The sequence below is a fragment of the Dendropsophus ebraccatus genome, chromosome 2 (genome assembly GCF_027789765.1).
Source record: "Dendropsophus ebraccatus isolate aDenEbr1 chromosome 2, aDenEbr1.pat, whole genome shotgun sequence".
In the NCBI taxonomy this organism is placed as follows: domain Eukaryota; kingdom Metazoa; phylum Chordata; class Amphibia; order Anura; family Hylidae; genus Dendropsophus; species Dendropsophus ebraccatus.
The window spans coordinates 10543178-10563569 of NC_091455.1; the positions used below are offsets into that span (position 1 = coordinate 10543178).

A 20392-nucleotide genomic window follows, 5' to 3' on the forward strand; every position below is an offset into this window, starting at 1 on the left:
GCCGAAGTGAATACATATGTATGGGGCAGCTCCGCGGCCGGCGATCTAATGTTATGTGCTAAGGCTGAGCACTCAGTGTAAACTTGTTAGATCTCCAGGTTAAAGGAATTCACCGAATGTAGTAGTGATGGGGAGAGCGCTAATATCCGCCAGGTGTGGGTGGGAACACTTGTTCTTTGATTTCGCCCCGAGTGCTGGATATTAAACTCCGCTTCGAAGACTTGGCCGAGCAATGTGAACAACCAGTGGACCCAACCTGGAAATGATGAAAGGCTCTCCATCTGTGCAGAAGAATACTGAATACTGACTCTGTGAAAAGTTTTCTCAAAAGTATATTTCTACCTTAAAGGGGTATTCCTGCCCCGCTGAAAACCTGTTAAGCTGGGGTGGGGTTAAGACTACAATAAAAATATACTTACCTAACTCCAGTCCAATCTATGGATAAGCAGCACAATGTTGCGAATAGTTTTCAGGTGCCAGGTGCCACCACAGACTCTTGAGGCTAAATCCCATGGAATCGCCCACAGCACATCCAGTGAAATGCAATTGTAAAATTTATTGCATAGTGATGCAGCACAGCAAACAAGTATTGAGCAACGTTTCAATGGCCTCATTACCGCCTTTATCAAGCTTGATAAAGATGGCGTTGAGGCTATTGAAACGTTGCAAAATTTGCTGTGCTCCTACCTATCTCTCTCCTTCCTATCTATTATCTATCTCCTATCTATCTATCTATCTCCTATCTATCTCCTATCTATCTATCTATCTATCTCCTATCTATCTCCTATCTATCTATCTATCTCCTATCTATCTCCTATCTATCTATCTATCTATCTCTCTCCTTCCTATCTATTATCTATCTCCTATCTATCTATCTATCTATCTATCTATTTTCTATCTATCTCCTATCTATCTATCTATCTATCTATCTATCTATCTATCTATCTCCAATCTATCTATCTCCTATCTATCTATCTCCTATCTATCTATCTATCTATCTATCTATCTATCTCCTATCTATTATCTATCTATCTCCTATCTATCTATCTATCTATCTAGAAAAAAGACAAATTTCAGCGGCACAGCTCCTGTAATGCGATGGGCGCCAGCGGCCCGAGTCCCGATCAGGACCGATGCACATAGCAGAAGACAGTCCACGGCACACCAGGTAAAGATGAAAAAGTAGTAGTGTTTTATTCACAGCATAATCATATTACAGCACTCCAGTGACGCGACGTTTCAGCAGCCTCGCGCTTGAAAAAGGCAGCGCGAGGCTGCTGAAACGTTGCGTCACTGGAGTGCTGTAATATGATTATGCTGTGAATAAAACACTACTACTTTTTCATCTTTACCTGGTGTGCCGTGGACTGTCTTCTGCTATCTATCTATCTATCTATCTATCTATCTATCTATCTATCTATCTATCTATCTATCTCCTATCTATCGATCTATCTATCTCCTATCTATCTATCTATCTATCTCCTATCTATCTTCTATCTATCTATCTATCTATCTATCTATCTATCTCCTATCTATCTATTATCTATCTATCTATCTATCTATCTATCTATCTATCTCCTATCTATCTATCTCCTATCTATCTATCTATCTATCTATCTATCTATCTATCTATCTATCTATCTCCTATCTATCTATCTCCTATCTATCTATCTATCTATCTATCTATCTATCTATCTATCTATCTATCTATCTATCTATCTATCTATCTATCTATCCCCTTACATGAGTTTGCCGCCATGTATAAAATAGATGTGTACTGGGTAGAACATTCTTGCATCCTCCATACAGCGGCTCCTGTGTGTTGTGTTTCTACCATATTACCAGCAGACAGGAGAATATATTTCTCCTTTAAATGCCGTAATGAGGCGTGCGGATATTAATGAGCTTACACAGACGTAATGAGGCAGTGTGTGTTTCTGCTGACTTGCATCTGCAAATATATACACCATCCATGTATCACACTGTGCAGAACATTACATGGACTCGTAAGTCAGTGCATTACTGTTCCTATGGAAGGGAAGGTGCCCGATATCCAGAGCATGTAAGAGGCCGCGCTCATCTCTGCTTTATGGGGTAAATAAAGGTAACGGGGCTGAACCGGCCCGGTCGGGTGATCTGCTAATATGTTCCATTAATGCTGACGATTATGTCAGATAATTCATATGAAAGATCCAACCATAAACCTGCAAGACTGAACTGGTGGATTGTGTACAATAACTAATCAGGCGCTAAGTGGTGAATGATCAGCCGGTACAGTCTACGCTCCTAGATTCAGCCAATGCTGATCACTTTCTCAGTAGACACTTCTGGTGGCGGCTTACCCCCATGACGACAAAAAGATTGGGCAGTCAAAACCCATCACGTCCAACTCCCCCGTATCCACTGAAATCACCTGTTGGGGGAGAGACGGAAGGCCCCCATGTTACAACCTCAGCCCTAAAAAAAAGTTCCTCTAGTCAGGAGAATGAGAAAGCCCATGAAAGTTAAAAAAAAAAAGCAGAATGAAAGGTGGGTGCGAGAACATAATAAACAATGTATACTTACCTGTCCCAGTGCCTCTGTAGCGCCACTCACGGGCCTCTTTGGCTAGAAACCGGGTACATCATGTACCTGTCTGAGTGACTGCCCGATGTCCCGGCCTAGTCACTGATCGGCAGAGCGGGCAGTTGCTCAGCCATGTACATGGCGTTGCAGCTGGAAGAGCTGCAGGAGCGGTCAGCTGGACCCAGAAGCGGCACTACGGGGCACAAGGAGAGGTAAATAAACTTTGTTTATAATGTACCTGTATTCTCTTTCCATTCTGCATTTTTTTTATTCTTTACAGGACTTCTTCTTTATAAAGGGCACCCTCCTCATTCATAAAATTACATTGCTATGTGGAGTCGGTATATATGAGCTGTGTACGGACAGTAGAAGTTGATAGCAGAGCTGCACTGCACATTGGATGTTCCTGCTGCCCTCTCTTTCTTTAAGTAAAGGGATTGTCCAGGATAAACTGATAATTGGAAATCCTGTTGGGGCATTGGGGACATGTGATCTATACTTACCTGTAATGCTTTCCTGCAGTTGCCACACCTCAAGCCGCCTGTTATCTATACTTACCTGTCCTGCTTTCCTGCAGTTACCATACCTCAAGCCGCCTGTTATCTGTCCGTGTTTTGGAAACATCCAGTGATGCCCCCTCCCTCTGGATATGGTCGGTCACCATAGACACTATAGGATCTAAGCTGACCGGCCATTTCTGGAGGAAGCGAGACATCACAAAATATTTTGAAAACACTTACAGCAATGAAGAATGGGCCTCCAGGGGATGCAGGACAGGTAAGTATGTATCACTGACATGTCCCAATCACCAATTTATCCCAGACAACTGCTTTACGTTTATCCAATGTCGTACCCAGTGCTACAGACAGTGAGGTTTGGGTACAACATGGGCTAAGAGAAATATTGAGAGCTTGGGATACAGCCAAGTGCACATTGTAGCTCTGCCATTCCCAGCTACTGTCCGTACACAGCTCATATATATGGACTTCACATAGCAATGGTTTTCACTGCTCCACTGGCCACCTTCAGGGGATGAGGATCCATATTCCAATGAGTCTCAGCTAATAATCTCCCTCCAATGATTGAATAATGTGAGATCCCTCAGAGGATCCATAGAGGGGAGGGCAGCATTGATGACATTCACTGACCATAGAGCAAATACTTACGGAATGACACAATGAGCAGCTCAGTGATAAAGGGAACGTATTATCCGGAAATGATTGATTGTGTAAAGCCGGAGTGTATATTTAACATGTTCTTGTTCAGGAGTTTTTTCTAAGTTTCTATTTGCTTATATTATAGAATTTTCCTGAAATCTTGCAGTTTTCATTTAGCAATTGCTCAGGCAATATGGCCGTCCTTTAGCTGGGGCAAGATATTGGTGTAGCCAACACAGTGGCCAGGTTACACTAACACACGACTTTGAGGTAGAACAGGTGTAGGTGTCCAGAACTTAAACAGGTGAACAGTGTACTGAAGAATTCAGTACAATTCAAAATATATATTGCAAAGGCTTGGCAAAAATGTGCAATATACCCAAAAAAAGAATCCTCTTTCTCCCGGTGGACAACACAAATCACTTGAGCTGGATGTTAAGGTGTATAGATATATAAGCTTGTGGACTTGGGTTTAGCTTGTAGATTAGGTTAGGTTACGTTTGGCTTGTAGTAGATTTGTAAGGAAGGCTAGGGGGCTACTTAGGGGACTTTGCCTAGGAAGTAGCAGAACTTTGTCAGAGTGACCTTCTGCCAAAAAAATCGTGGAGAGCCAGTTCTTGTAGCACGGGCCCCAGGTGTAGCAGGCCAGTCAAACTCCCTTAAGATGACAGAGCGAATACCAATGGAGTACTTCGGCTTTAGTTGCACTTTGCTCCACTGCACACAAATCCATAGTTGTAGGAATGTCCTGAATTGATAGAAGAATAGTCAACTCAGACGTAGGCAAGATTGACCCTTAGTGGTAGTTACCCCATCTTACGCTTTAGCACTGCATAATAGAACAGAAACACCAACTACCTAGAACTCCTCTCTATAACCACCTCTAGACTAGAAGACCAGATACCCATCAGAAGTGTGAAGTTTGCTGTGTATCATTATGGAATAAATTCCCCTACAAGTTTAGAACAGTTCGGATGTGCCGCGGAGTATTTTCTACACTAGCTGACCTACAATCTTAGTCTGCTGGCAACCTTTTGCTGGTTTATGTTGTGCTGCTTCCATTTCGCAGATAGATAGATAGATAGACGATGTTGCAAGCAGATGAAGCTAAACCACCTCCTCCTGTATGGATATGTCTCTCGATAAGTGATGGGAGGAGACCAGAAAAAACGCCATGATGTTGTTTTTGCTCCTTGTCTGTGTGTGCACCCCTGGTGGACATGATGTGTATTGCAGCCTGTGGATGGATTTCCCAATGTGATGGAATTTTGATTGAATCGAAGTGGTTGGGTGGACACCTCTGTACATGTCATGGTTGGCGGCGTCACTCTCGGCCTTGCGGCGCCATCTATCCGTAGAGATCAATCCGGATTGTGATGTCTTAATGATCTGTTCCCAGAGACGAAATGGTTTTGACTTTTAAGTAGTTTGAAATCTAGAGATTAGTTGTGGGAAGGAACGCATCCAGATAGCTGTGATTACTCCAAATCGTCTTCCCGTGTTTGATGTTTATTTTTAGAAGGGTGAATTATGGGGATTCTTGCGGCTAATCCTGCATATAAAGTGTGGCTGGCTGTAGTGGGGGCCGCCGCACGCTCCCCCGCTCGCTGTACACTCTTGACATTCCGCCTACTTTGGCACTTTGTTAAATCTTTATCCGGTTAAAGCCGTGCTGAGAGAGCTGCCCAATATTTCTGGAATTTGCATTGCCAATTCCTTCCCATGTCTGAAGCGGCGTTCTTATCATCAAATAGCTGTACAGCTTTATTATAGGAAGGGCGCCGAGTTAATGAAATTGGCATTAAACATGTATCAGCGTTTTGCAGGATTACAAAGAGGGGGAAAAAATTCTAAGCATTAAAATATTGAAGATGCGGAGTAGCGGGTGCGGCGAGGACCTTGGCGGCTTCTCTACGACTAATGTAGTGCCGCCATCCTGACTGAGATAAGGGCCGGCTATTCTCAGGAGACCTCATGTATGGGCCCATCCTATAGTCCCAATATACCCCCAGCCAGATGCCATATGGTGGCGGTATACTCTCCTTATATTGCTTATAGGGGAAGAGCAATACGGCGGCACATTCTCAGCTGACTGGTCCATTATAAGGACCCATAGAGGCTTTATTCATGAATCATTGAGATCATTACATGTTCAGACTGGATCCATAATGTATACTAGAAACAACTGTATGTATGCCAATGAACACCCATTCCTTTTAATAGGTTGAACGTTGCCTATTAGTGACTACATGTCTGGAACATATGATGTGACGCATACAAAATTACTGTTAACGCTGTTCTGCTGTACGTCCTGCAGGAAGTGGTGTATTCTCTCCAGTCTGACACAGTACTCTCTGCTGCCACCTCTGTCCCTGTCAAGAACTGTCCAGAGCAGCAGCAAATCCCCATAGAAAACCTCTCCTGCTCTGGACAGTTCCTGACATGGACAGAGGTGGCAGCAGAGAGCAATATGTCAGACTGGAGAGAATACACCACTTCCTGCAGGACATACAGCAGCTGATAAGTACTGGAAGACGAGATTTTTAAACAGAAGTAAATAACTTTATATAACTTTCTGAAACCAGTTGATTTGAAAAAAAATTTCACTGAAGTTGTTGTTTTTTTCCCTTTTGTTTTGGTTATGCCCATACAGCATGAGCAGCACACTATTACATTAGTCTCTATTTGTGGTGCCCACCTCCTCCATTTATTCTCAGCCTAAGATGGTTGGATTGGGTGTCTTGGAGGCTGTCTCCATTTTTAGAGCGTCTAATCGCCACCATATAATAAAAATTGTGATACCTTCAGCCACCACTAGGGGATCTCACTGCATACATAATGCATAGTAATAAGACACTATAGAGGTGAATGGAGCTTAAGAGTGGTCCATTCTCCAGGCAGAATAGCTCATGCAGTACCACTTTTTACCATTAGGAATCAATGCAACAGCGCCTCCACCTTTAAATCAGAAGAATAAAAAGATTGATCTTTAATTTACAATCAAAATAGAAGAAAACATTTGTTAGAAATATAGGAATGGCCACATTTATGCGTGTGACCCAGACTAAAAGACACCTATATTTCAAAAAGTGTAGGAACAATCCCTTTAAGGATTTGAAACCTTTAATGGCATTGCCTATTCCTATAATCAGGAACCAGTTTTCAGGCTGACTTCATCACGTTAGGTAAGTCACGTTAGGTGTAAGCACCAAGCGGCAGGGACGGATTTAGACGGAATGTGGCCCTGAGCAAAGTTAATGATGGGGCCCTAAATGGTGAAAAATTGTAGCAACAATTTAAGGTCCCCATACATCTTCCACCTATGTCGTCGGTACCCCCTGCTCACGAAGGGTTCATCCGTCAGTATAAGGTGTCTGGGTTCTCAGGACAGTCCTCTGACAGATGATCGCAGTTGATATGGGGGGTCAGGCGTGATGGAAAATCATCGCTAACCTCTTTGTTCTCAAAGAGATAAGCTGCCATCAAGTGTCGCCGGCAGTGACTTCCCCCTCCCCACAGAGAACACAGGAATTCTCGGCTGTACTAAGGGTCCAAGTTTTTCCCCCATATAGTAGGTATCCCTCTGTAGGTAATTCCCCTGCTAACTCCCCCCACCCAGTAAAGTGTATCCCCCAATTTAGGTGTACCGCGCTAGTGGTAATCTCCCTGGTAGTTAACCCCTGTAAGTAGTGTCGCCCAATAAAGGAGGCCGCCAACTCTAAGTAATGCCCCTATTAGTAAGTGGGACCCTTTTCTCAGCACATAGCATTCCCATGATAGGCATCTCCTCTGGTAGTTAAATCCCCCCCCCCCCCCATGTACGCCTTTCACTGTGAGTTAGCCCCCTCCAGGGATAGTTATGGGAGTAATGGAAGGTGGGGGGTACTGTATCATACATACAGGATCCCCTCCCCATATACTGTTTACTAGGCCTTGAATTGGGAAAGGGAACTTAACTTTAATGCAGTACCCCCCTCCACCATATACTGTCCTGGTGCCCATACAGATCCCCTCCCCCCTCTGTATGTATTGACATGAACCGCCCTAAACAGTATATGGTACAGGGGGATACAGTATCATGGGGATGGGGGGTACTGTATAATAAAGATGCCTAAGACTCCGCCCACCTATGATCACAGGCTCCACTCCTGTGACAATACTTTCCACCTACCCTACCAATCGCGACCCCTATCCCCCCAACCTGGCTTTTATTTACCTGCCATTTCCGGGTTACCAATTGTCTTCCTCTTTTCTAGGCTATGGGCGGTCCTCCTCTTCTACAGGCAGTGGGCGGTCCTCCTCTTCTCCAGGTGGTGGGCGGTCCTTCTCTTCTTCAGTCGGTGGTTGGTCCTCTTCTTCAGGTGGTGGGCGGTCCTCCTCTTCTCACATTGTTGGGCGGTCCTTTTCTTTTCTAGGCCATGGGGGGTCCTCCTCTTTTCCAGGTGGTGGGCAATCCTCCTCTTATCCAGTTGGTGGGCTGTCCTCCTCTTCTCCAGGTGGTGGGTGGTCCTCCTCTTCTTGAGGCGCTGGCGGTCCTTCTCTTCCCCAGGTTGTGAGTGGCTCACCACTTCTCCAGGCAGTGGGAGGTCCTCCTCTTTTCTAGGCAGTGGGTGGTCCTCCTCTTTTCTAGCTGGTGGGCAGTCCTCTTCTTGTTCAGGTGGTGGGCAGTCCTTCTATTCTCTAGAGGATGGGCGGTCTTCTTCTCGAGGGGCTGGGTGTTCCTCCTCTTCTCAAGGTGCTGGTGGTCCTCCTCTTCTCCAGGTGGTGGGCGGTCCTCCTCTTCTCAAGGTGCTGGTGGTCCTCCTCTTCTCCAGGTGGTGGGTGGTCCTCACGTGGTGGAGCAGGAAAACTGCAGAACCATACTATAACAAAGGTAGGGATCTCCTTGGGGGATGGGAGCCCTGGGCAGATGAGGATAGATACCAATGGCAAAAGTTTGTTAACATACAGTAAGCTATAGACAGAGCTCTCAGCCCAGACTGTGGAGTAGGGAATGGAATGATCCAGAATAACCTGTAGCCTGCCCTGATGGTGGAGGAGCTGGGGGGGGGGGGGGGGGGGGGAGAGACTTGGCTTTCTAAAATGAATTGCACATTTCTATGTAATGAAAGTAGCGAGTAATAAATGTTCTGCCGGTCTCTGAAAATTACATTAATAGCAAAGAAATTCTCCAGCGAGGAGGATAAACCGGGACACACGAAGAAAGCTCCAACAATGGCAGCTGCTCCTGTACTGACCTCCTGACTCTACAGAAGGCGACAACTGCGCCAAAACTCATCCCATGTTCATCATCTCCACATCATAAACCCGATCACTAACTGCACAGAAAGAAACCGTAATATAACTAACGTCTGCGATACTGTACAGAGACTACAAAAGATACTGCGGCACAGAGCAGAGAGTACAGTGTGTCCCCATTACTGCACACTAAGTATAAGCCAGATATTATTATATATAGGAGCAGTATTATAGTAGTTCTATTCTTGTATATAGGAGGCAGTATTATAGTAGTAATATTCCTGTATATAGGAGCAGTATTATAGTAGTTATATTCCTCTATATAGGAGCAGTATTATAGTAGTTATATTCTTGTATATAGGAGCAGTATTATAGTAGTTATATTCCTGTATATAGGAGCAGTATTATAGTAGTTATATTCCTGTATATAGGGGGCAGTATTATAGTAGTTATATTCCTGTATATAGGAGCAGTATTATAGTAGTTATATTCTTGTATATAGGAGCAGTATTATAGTAGTTATATTCCTGTATATAGGAGCAGTATTATAGTAGTTATATTCCTGTATATAAAGGGCAGTATTATAGTAGTTATATTCCTGTATATAGGAGCAGTATTATAGTAGTTATATTCTTGTATATAGGAGCAGTATTATAGTAGTTATATTCCTGTATATAGGAGCAGTATTATAGTAGTTATATTCCTGTATATAGGTGCAGTATTATAGTAGTTATATTCTTGTATATAGGAGCAGCATTATAGTAGTTATATTCCTGTATATAGGGGCAGTATTATAGTAGTTATGTGGCTCAGGGAAGAAACAGAGTGCTGCACATCACACCCATGGCTGATACTAGTGCCGCTTGGCTAAATAAAAAACACATCAGAATTTTGTGTATGAATTGATCAAGCCATACTGCCCCATGTACCTCGTGCCGGTATCTGATACACATGGGTCCCTACACTAAGTCCACACCGTGCCAGTCAGTGGCCACCAACCCCGCAGGCGTGCACAGCCAGGGAACGGGGGCCATGGGACGGCCCTGCGACCCCCATGCCACAGGACCAGACCCAAAAACACCACACCAGAACCCGGCCAGCACCGCCGGCGGAGAAGGTCGCCCCCAAGCAGCACAAGTCTGGATGGTGAGCGCAATACCTTATCCAGACTTGTGCTGCTTGGGGGCGACCTTCTCCGCCGGCGGTGCTGGCCGGGTTCTGGTGTGGTGTTTTTGGGTCTGGTCCTGTGGCATGGGGGTCGCAGGGCCATCCCATGGCCCCCGTTCCCTGGCTGTGCACGCCTGCGGGGTTGGTGGCCACTGACTGGCACGGTGTGGACTTAGTGTAGGGACCCATGTGTATCAGATACCGGCACGAGGTACATGGGGCAGTATGGCTTGATCAATTCATACACAAAATTCTGATGTGTTTTTTATTTAGCCAAGCGGCACTAGTATCAGCCATAGGTGTGATGTGCAGCACTCCGTTTCTTCCCTGAGCCACATTTTGTTTCTCTCTTTTCTCCGTGTTTTGCACTCCTCCTGGTGAGACCCACATGACCGCAATTAGCAGGAGACACCTGAGGGCACATGGTTTTAATCCCTCCTGTTTTTTTCCCATTCTGTTTGCTGCAGCTATGGTGAGCGCAATACCTTATCCAGACTTGTGCTGCTTGGGGGCGACCTTCTCCGCCGGCGATGCTGGCCGGGTTCTGGTGTGGTGTTTTTGGGTCTGGTCCTGTGGCATGGGGGTCGCAGGGCCATCCCATGGCCCCCGTTCCCTGGCTGTGCACGCCTGCGGGGTTGGTGGCCACTGACTGGCACGGTGTGGACTTAGTGTAGGGACCCATGTGTATCAGATACCGGCACGAGGTACATGGGGCAGTATGGCTTGATCAATTCATACACAAAATTCTGATGTGTTTTTTATTTAGCCAAGCGGCACTATTATCAGCCATAGGTGTGATGTGCAGCACTCCGTTTCTTCCCTGAGCCACATTATAGTAGTTATATTCCTGTATATAGGAGCAGTATTATAGTAGGTATGCGGTTCAGGGAAGAAACAGAGTGCTGCACCTCACATCTATGGCTGATACTAGTGCCGCTAGGCTAAATAAAAAACACATCAGAATTTTGTGTATGAATTGATCAAGCCATACTGCCCCATGTACCTCGTGCCGGTATCTGATTCACATGGGTCCCTACACTAAGTCCACACCGTGCCAGTCAGTGGCCACCAACCCCGCAGGCGTGCACAGTCAGGGAACGGGGGCCATGGGACGGCCCTGGGACCCCCATGCCACAGGACCAGACCCAAAAACACCACACCAGAACCCGGCCAGCACCGCCGGCGGAGAAGGTCGCCCCCAAGCAGCACAAGTCTGGATTATAGTAGGTATATTCCTGTATATAGGAGCAGTATTATAGTAGTTATACGAAACAGGAGAAATAGAGACTGGGGCACTCACCAATACTTCCAAGCTGTAATGTCTTTATTCCGATAGACTGCAATCCATGATAGAGGGAGGACAGAAGGGGGGCGCCAGGGCGCCAGCCAGTCCATCTGTCCTCCCTCTATCATGGATTGTAGTCTATTGGAATAAAGATATTACAGCCTGGAAGTATTGGTGAGTGCCCCAGTCTCTATTTCTCCTGTTTCGTATTGCACACTCTACTTGCTTTTGTCTGGGAGCACCACAAGTACAAGTACACGGGTACCTAGGCTAACTCACCACCGTGTCGGTCAGCGACCGCCACCCCCGCAAAGCGTGCATACCACATTCATACTTGTGTTTTTTGGGGGCAGCCTTCCCCGCAGGTGGTGCCGGCCGGGTTTTGAGGGGGCACTTTAGGTTTGGTCCTGTGACATTGGGGTTGCAGGGCCATTCGATGGCCTCCCTTCCCTGCACGTGCACGCTTTGCGGGGTGGCGGTCGCTGGCCGACATGGTGGTGAGTTAGCGTAGGAACCCGTGTGAACCAGGGGACCTGCACGTGGTACACGGGGCTATTATGGTTTGATCAAATTATATACCGACACCCTGAGGATTTTAAAATAGGCCTAGCGGCAGCCATATGTGGTATGTGCGGCAGCTCCTCTCTCTCAATGTCGTGTATTATAGTAGTTATATTCCTGTATATAGGAGCAGTATTATAGTAGTTATATTCCTGTATATAGGAGCAGTATTATAGTAGTTATATTCTTGTATATAGGGACCAGTATTATAGTAGGTATATTCCTGTATATAGGAGCAGTATTATAGTAGTTATATCCCTGTATATAGGAGGCAGTATTATAGTAGTTATATTCCTGTATATAGGGAGCAGTATTATAGTAGTTATATTCCTGTATATAGGAGGCAGTATTATAGTAGTTATATTCCTGTATATAGGAGCAGTATTATAATAGATATATTCTTGTATATGGGGTACAGTATTATAGTAGTTATATTTCTGTATATACAATATATCTGTTTGCTGTCCATTACCTGTTATACATCAGGAGTCTGGATGGATTCCATAGACATCTATCCATAATGAAGTTCCTTTGGTTTCGGCCATGTGAAGCTTTTGAAGAAAAGTCTCTAAAACAAAAAAGGAAGACAGAGATGAAAGGAAAATGACTTGTGAATCAGGTATTTTTAGGAACAGAAATACAATAGATTATTATTTTTTTAAAGCAGAAAAAATGACATGAAATGATTCTGACTGTGAAAATAATATGTTGATTTTCCCCCTAGATGCTTGTGCCGATCTCGTTCAGTACTCGTCTCTCCGCTCCTCTCCCTCTTCCTGCTGTGTAACCTTTTTAGAATTAACGAAAAGAGGATTCACGTGGCGGCGCTGATCTTCCTGTCCGTCCGCGAGGATGAGCGCTCGGTGACTCATAGAGCAGGTCGTGTGGTCTTCAGTGCCACCTTACAGGGAATAATGTTGGATTTACATGGGGAGATATCTGCCGGTAGATGATAAGTGTCGGGGGGGCTGGATCCATCCATCTGACAATGTTATAGAAAAGTTCTATATACGAAAAAAAACATCTCTTCTGCTTTTCATCGTCCACATCAAGGGCCAGCTGGAAGTCTTTGATGTCATTGTTTTCTGATGTTTCTCTTCCCACCAATCCTTGTGGTCTTGACTCATTTTTGCAAGGTGCAATGAAGGGAATTGCAAAACTACAATTCCCATCATGCCTGAGCAGCAATTGGCTGTCTAGGCATTATAGGAAATATAGTTTTGCAACAGCTGGAGGCAGAGGTGTAACTAGAAATGGCTGGGCCCCACAGCACACTGTTAATTGCCAAACGTTTTTCTTGTGTGGGGGGCCATTTCAATGTAATTGGCCCTGTACACATTACTGTCCCCAGACCCGCAGCATGGCTTTAGGGGTCCCAGTCACTTGTACTGACAGGCGGGGGTAAGACACTTTCCTGCGTCCTGTCGGATAGTCTTTCTTTACATAGGGTCTGCTCTCAGGCAGGCTCTATGCAAAGATCGATGATAGAACTGATCTCTGCTATAGCATAGCTCTGTATATGCAGCCAGTCCTCACCCTCTATCAGCTCCTGAGCTCTCTTCATAGAGCTTTGACGATGATGTCGTAAATGTATGCCATCTATCGTAAAGTGACGGACAGGCATAGCATTTATTTACATCATCCATTGTTAAGGGGTTAAAGGGGATCTCTGATAAAAAAAAAAAAAATTTTTCCTATCAATTGGTATCAGAAAGTTATGCAGATTTGCAGATTTGTAATTTACTTCTATTTAAAAATCTGGGGAAGGGGTAAGCTGCAGCCAAAGAGCTCTGGCAGCAGCTCATCTATCTGAGAACAAAGAAGTTGGGTATGTTCCGCCAAGATAGGTATAAAGTACATGGGGACCTTAACCCATCATATTTTCTCGAAAACCTGTAACAGGAAATGGGTTTGTCCAATCTTGAGGACCCCTTTAATAATCATTGTGAACGGTCTATGTTTGCCTTTTAGGGGAGCCATAGTCGCTCAGTAGGATACTGCTGCCATCCTGGAGCCATATACTAAACCAGGTGATGATCTAGATGACACATTCCCTTTAAAAATTATAAATCCAACAGGGGGAACCAATGGCCATCTTAGTGTAGTCCTCCATCAGGGGCTTAGGAAGCATGGAGCTCGCCTTTTTCCATCAACATCTCCCTATTTAGACAATGCTGTGTAATGCTTCATTTCACCTGTGGTGGTGTGGTGGCGCTGTTTGATATTTGCCCCTTCATAGATTTTAGCCAATCATTGGGATCGCAGCAGTTATATAGTCTGCTGTACAAAGTGCTCAAACTCAACTCAACTCCACTCAAACATAACTTTTAATATGTTGCTGCCCATGATGAGACTAACAATTCCTTCCATACCTGTTATTATCTATTAAGTCGCCTTCCCCCAGTTCTGAGCTGCTGTTTTTTGCTGAAGACACAAAAATCTATGTGTGAGCTTTTCTCTCTGTCTCCTCCTCCTCCCCAGCTGAGTCAGCTGATATAAACAAATCCCTTACTGGCTGTATCTGCAACTTTGTAATGTTGGGAGGGTAAATCAACAATCAAGTGAGTTTATCAACAACTTGACCTCAGAATAACCCTCCCAGCATTACAAAGAAGCTACAATGTTGCAGATACAGCCTGCCAGGGACTTGTTTATATCAGCTGTCTCAGATGGGAGGAGGGAGAGACAGAGAGAACAGCTCACACACACGTTCTTGTGTCTTCTGCAGAAAGAAGCAGCTGAGAACTGGGGGAAGGAGACTGAATGGATAATAACAAGTATGGAAGGAAATGTTAGTCTCACCATAGGCAACAACATATCAAAGGTTTGAGTGGAATACCCCGTGTAATACTTGTATTATTGTAATAATTGTATTATTATAATCTCCGCTCTCTATCATACTTTACTTGCACATCAACCTCTTTTCTCTCCCCATGAATCAGTAATACCACGACACATAACGCCTTCCCTTACATGCCGCTATCCATCTCTATCACGGGATTGTGGTGGCGGCGTGTACCCGTGTAGGCGGGGGAATACAATATAAAAAAAAAAAACAATTAAAAGGCTACAAGGACAAAAAGTGTTCACCATGCGTTTTTATAATTGACTTTGTTATCTGATTTATCGACCGGCTATAGTCTCCCGCGCCGCATCGTTCTGCTCTGCAGTTTTGGTTCAGTACATTTACACAGAAAAGATATCTACTGAGACCACCTTCTGGCGTCGCTTCCCTCGCTCTACATGGAGGAGATTTATCAAAGCCGCGGCCCGGTGGACTCTTATTAACTGTGTGATTACATAACCAGAACAAACTTCACTCCATGAATGGAAGAATCCAATTTAGATGTGTTCTGGATGTTACACCTACCTAGTATATACAGTACACAGCATGTCACACGCTGATCTACTGATCAACATCACCCACACCCACTCCTGAGCATAGACAGATTCTTAAGGAGTATGACTGTGCTGGTATATTATTATTATTATTATTATTATTATTATTATTAATTACCACCAGTAATTTATTCCTAAACCCCTTAAAGGGTAGCTTTAAGTAAAAATCAAATAATAATAATAATAATAATAAATAATTCTTTTAAATCACCTGGTATAAGAAAGTTATACAGATTTGTAAATTACTTCTCCACTCTTCCAGTATTTATTAGCTGCTGTATGTCCTGCAGGAAGTGGTGTATTCTCTCCAGTCTGACACAGTGCTCTCTGCTGCCACCTCTGTCCATCTCAGGAACTGTCCAGAGCAGGAGAGGTTTTCTATCGGGATTTGCTGCTGCTCTGGACAGTTCCTGACATGGACAGAGGTGGCAGCAGAGAGCACTGTGTCAGACTGCAGAGAATACATCACTTCCTGCAGGATGTACAGCAGGTGATAAGTACTGGAAGACTCGAGATTTTGAAATAGAAATAAATCACAAATCTATGTAACTTTCTGAGACCAGCTGATTTAAAAGAAAAAAAAACATTGCCAAAGTGCCCCTATAAAGGGGTTCTCTGCTTTTTTCAGACAAAACTTGTTAGAAGGATCCTATAACAATAAGCTAATCCCCTCCTGAGACCCAAAGAGATCAGCTGTAATCTGTGCGGAAAGCTGGCAGTGATCAGTTTTCCTGTAGCGCCACCACAGGGGAAGTAAAGTATTACACCATGCCTCTTCACATCGTTGGGCTGTCTGTGTAATGCAGGACAGGACGGGCCCTCCAGAAAGAGGGACACACTTTGTAGCCGCTCTTCACTCTGTTTTTAATTTTCTAAGAGGCTGGGTTTTCTAAACGGAACAGCCTCTTTAATTGGGTTTTCCAGGATTCGTACAACAAAGCAGCTTTCTTAACAAAAAAACCAAAAAACAACAGCGCCCCCCATGTCCTCAGCTTTTGTGCGTTAATACGACTTTAGTCATTTTACTTCAGTGGAACTGTGCTGCAAAGACAAGAGTGGAGCTGATCCAGTTATATTTTTGTAATCCTGGAGAACCCCTTTAAGAGTTTTTTGTAGAACAACTTATCATTTCTATTCATACTTTTTGTTTTCAATGATTTTGCAGGGACAATTTTTTTCTTCCATTGACTTTGTGATTTTGGCGACAATGTGAAAGCCCTTGTTGGATCATTGCCATAAATATTCTTGTGTCTTCATAGAAGCACGGAGCTTAGCTTGGTCACTGAAGAGGTGATATTTTATTCATTCTCCAGAGGCCAAAACCCATCTAAAGTGTCTGTCTTGGTTGTAGACCACAACTGTAATGATTATTCAGAAGTAGGAAGAGCAAAAAAAAAAAAGTCAGATTGGTGATCCTTGGCTCCACCATAAGGTTATTTGTGAATCATCTCATCATTGAACATAGTGGCAAATGATTGGCCCAAAGACTTCTCCAAAAGGGGACATCTACTACTGGCACTTTGGGCTATAAGTGTTTATCTGAGGTCTATGGAGCATCCTCTAATGCTTTGGTAGATGAGTTCAACTCTAGTAGTTCTAGTAGTTCTGCTGAACCCTATGGGCTCTATAACAGTCCTGCTATTGTTGTACACCATCGGAGGATCTTTGTTTGTGAGCCAAGGTGACCCTGGTTCTTGGAGACTGTGCCAAGCCATTCCTGGTATCCACCATCTCTAAAGTCCATAGGTCTGCATTATCAAGTCACTGAGATTTCAGCATGGCTATTTAAGCCAAAGAGTGGAGTATTAAGAGTCATTGAGTGACCCTTGTAGTGTATGTGGTCCATTTTTGCCTTTCGGATGTCTATATATATGTGTGTTTTCTCCTGATCTTTGCTCATTTGAAGATATTTGGAAACAATCTATTCCATATTATTATTATTAATATTATTATTATTAGGGTCCATGATTCCACTGAATATGAGACTATTGACACAACGGTGAAGATTAATGAGTTTTGTTCAAACTTGGACCGAATATCCAAGGAGGCACCAAGTTTATCACAGTAGCCCATCCTGTACCAAAAATTTGGTGCATCTGTGGACCTATTAACCTGATTGGCTTACGTTGCTCCAAAATTTTTGGGCAATTTTGTTACATTTTGCAATCACTTCCCTTTACCCCGTAGCCAATGGGCCCACCAGGAACATGTTGGGCTGTACATTACTGCCCCTTTTGCTGATGAATAACTCACAAGGTGGCAGGAAGCGTGATGTCACTGGATGCTAAAACACAGTATGCCAAATTTTACCCAAATTTTGATTTAGGAACATACGCCAGTGGGAGTTTAAACAGAGAGGAGTGAATCAGCCAAACGTTTGGGTTTGCACAAACCTGAACAATTGGCATTTGAATTCCTCCGCCTGGCTGCATCCACCTTCTCTAGGCAGAGAGATACAAATGCTGCTTGTTCTGGTTTTTGTGAACCCAAACTTTTGGCATGTTTGCTAATCTTTATTTTTAAACTTTGCAATCTGTTGGATGACTGATCGCCAGGAGGAATGACCTGAGGGTCTCTAATCATTGGAGTTGTAGTGTGCTCGAATGGTGACAGCTCCAACCACTGTCTAAGGGCCTGCGCTCAGCAATCTCCATCACTGGCACGGCAGTGAATAGAGCAGTGGCCGTGCACATGTACTAATGCTCCATTTACATGGGGAACTTATAGACTGCCAGATAGCTGGGCGATAAGTGATGATTTTAATGGGAAAACCCCTTTAAGTAAACCTGACCCATTACATGTTGTTTATACCATAGAGATCTCCATTCATTCACCGTAATAGAGGCGAGCGGCCGCTGTGCATACAATTACTCCACTCCTCTCATTCCCCATCTGGTTGGGATGTTCTAAAGGAATAAACAATGAGGGTCTTTGAATTCTGCGAGGGGGGGATAGGGGGGCACATGGGCCTCGGCTTATGGGTTAGAAGGTAACATGTTTATCTGGAAAGAGCAGTGTATGGAAAACACAGCGAGCCGAGCGGAATAAGACAAGGGAGCCGCCGAGAGGGATCGATACCAATGTAAGAGAGAAAATGACAATCGATAATGAGCCACCTGCTCCAGGAAGCTTTGATTCATCCCCAGCCCGTAGTGATAAGACTCCTATCAGATCTCATCCACCTGCCGTCTATAGAGACAAATTGTCACCAGGCTGCAGTCAATGATAGACTGGAGAAAAACACCTCCGAGTGGATACATGGCCCAGCCCGCCAATCATTCCAGGGGGTCATTTACAATCACGGAGAGATATAGAGCGTAATTGGTAACTATGGGCTTTTCCATAAAGATGATGAGAGTTACCAACCGCGAGAGACATCAATGGAATTAAAAGTGGCCCTTGGATCATCGTAACAGCGCTCTCCTCTCCGACATGCCGGTGCTGTGGAAATAGAGTATTACATGGCAAACATTGATGGAATCAAGATGGAATACATGGAAGGACGATGAAGCCCCTCTAAGGCTGTGTGTATACAGGACAGACTTACCAGTGCAAAATGTACAAGAATTCTATGTTTATTATATACAAACCCCCAAAACATAAACACGACATCACTATCACTATGCGTACAGCTCCATCTGTTTCATTCCAGCTCAGCTGCATCCATGTGTTGTATTACTGTAACTGGGTCATGTGATCACCAACCTGACCCACAGAAAATCACAGTGTTTAATGTGTCAGAGAAAGTGGTCTGTCCTGGGTCAGCTGACTTCCTGTGAACTATAGGATGACATCATCGCCTACCAGACCCCTCCCCTCCCCACCTAAATCTGTCTGTATGCTGCTGCTATCTCTATGGGATCAGAATATATTGTAGTTATACACCTCTCCCGAGTCCTGTTGCCTTTTTGTTGCTTGACCAACATAGAGGGAGGCTGTACGAGTAATCCCTGGATCATTTACAAGGCACTTTGCTATATTGGTTCATTGGCTGCACATCTCCTAATAGACAAGAGGGATGAATCAATCCGCTGACATGTATGTTGGTTAGTAAACTGATCACTGGGCCTATCAAAGAGGGAAATATCCCCTTTTTCAGATGATATTTGCTTCAATAAGAAGAAAAGACATAATCATGGTGTAGTTACTTAAGAAGACTTCACTCATGTTTAGATGCAGCATGATACTCGAGTGTAGAGCAGGGATGAAGTGGAAGCTACTAGACAGTAACTCCAGCCAGACCACAAAGGGTTAAGTTTTGCAGAAGAGTCCTTGCACAGCTATTCCCTCTTCTCCTTAGCCAGTTTTATCCTTAAAGTCATGGAAAGGTTCTTTAGAGTTGACTTGCTGTCATAATGTGCAGTGGAGACCATCTTGAGTAAAACTTTGTGAACCTTCGCACGGTGCCATGATCACCGCAGTCTCCAGCCAGATCTGTCTTTACATGAAGATAACAATTGGAAGAGGATTTTAGCTTGGGTGGCATACAAGAGTAATTTGGGACATACCTGAATTTTATGAAAGTTTGTTTCAAAATGGCACACAAGTGCATTACAGCAAAAGTGCACCATGCTGCCAACCTGTTGCCATAATTCTCTACTGTGGTTTCACTTTAATGCAGGGCCGGAAACACAGGGACAGAGATGCAGCTTTCTAATGGACTTTTCTGGTGCTGCTTTTGATGTTTTTTTTTTGTTGGGGGAGGGATGCCGCAAAATGCTCGAAGGAGCCGCTTCAGCCATAGAATGTAATGTGACATTAAAAATCACTTCTTTACCATGGCAGTTTTCGCTGCAAAAGATCCACAATATTCCCGCTAGTGTAGCTGCCATAGTTTACCTGTTTTAACGCGGTCCGCTTAAGGTTCGGTTTGGACAAACACGAATTTTACGCCAAAGATACACAAACTAGCAAAAACCAAACTTTTGAAAAGTTCGTTCATCTGTAGTCATCAGTTCTAACCTGGTATACAACGTTCTTAGATCCCCCTTCTCATAGATGCCGTCTGAGAAGAGGTAAT

General features: G+C 44.2%; 1 long non-coding RNA gene across 1 annotated transcript in view; it reads right to left on the bottom strand.

Moving 5' to 3' along the window:
* LOC138782973 (uncharacterized) overlaps positions 1–20392 on the bottom strand; it is a 116430-nt gene that overhangs the window by 80125 nt on the left and 15913 nt on the right. Inside the window, exon 2 of the long non-coding RNA XR_011361605.1 lies at positions 12446–12541. This is a non-coding gene — a long non-coding RNA (uncharacterized lncRNA). The remainder of the gene's footprint in view (positions 1–12445; positions 12542–20392) is intronic.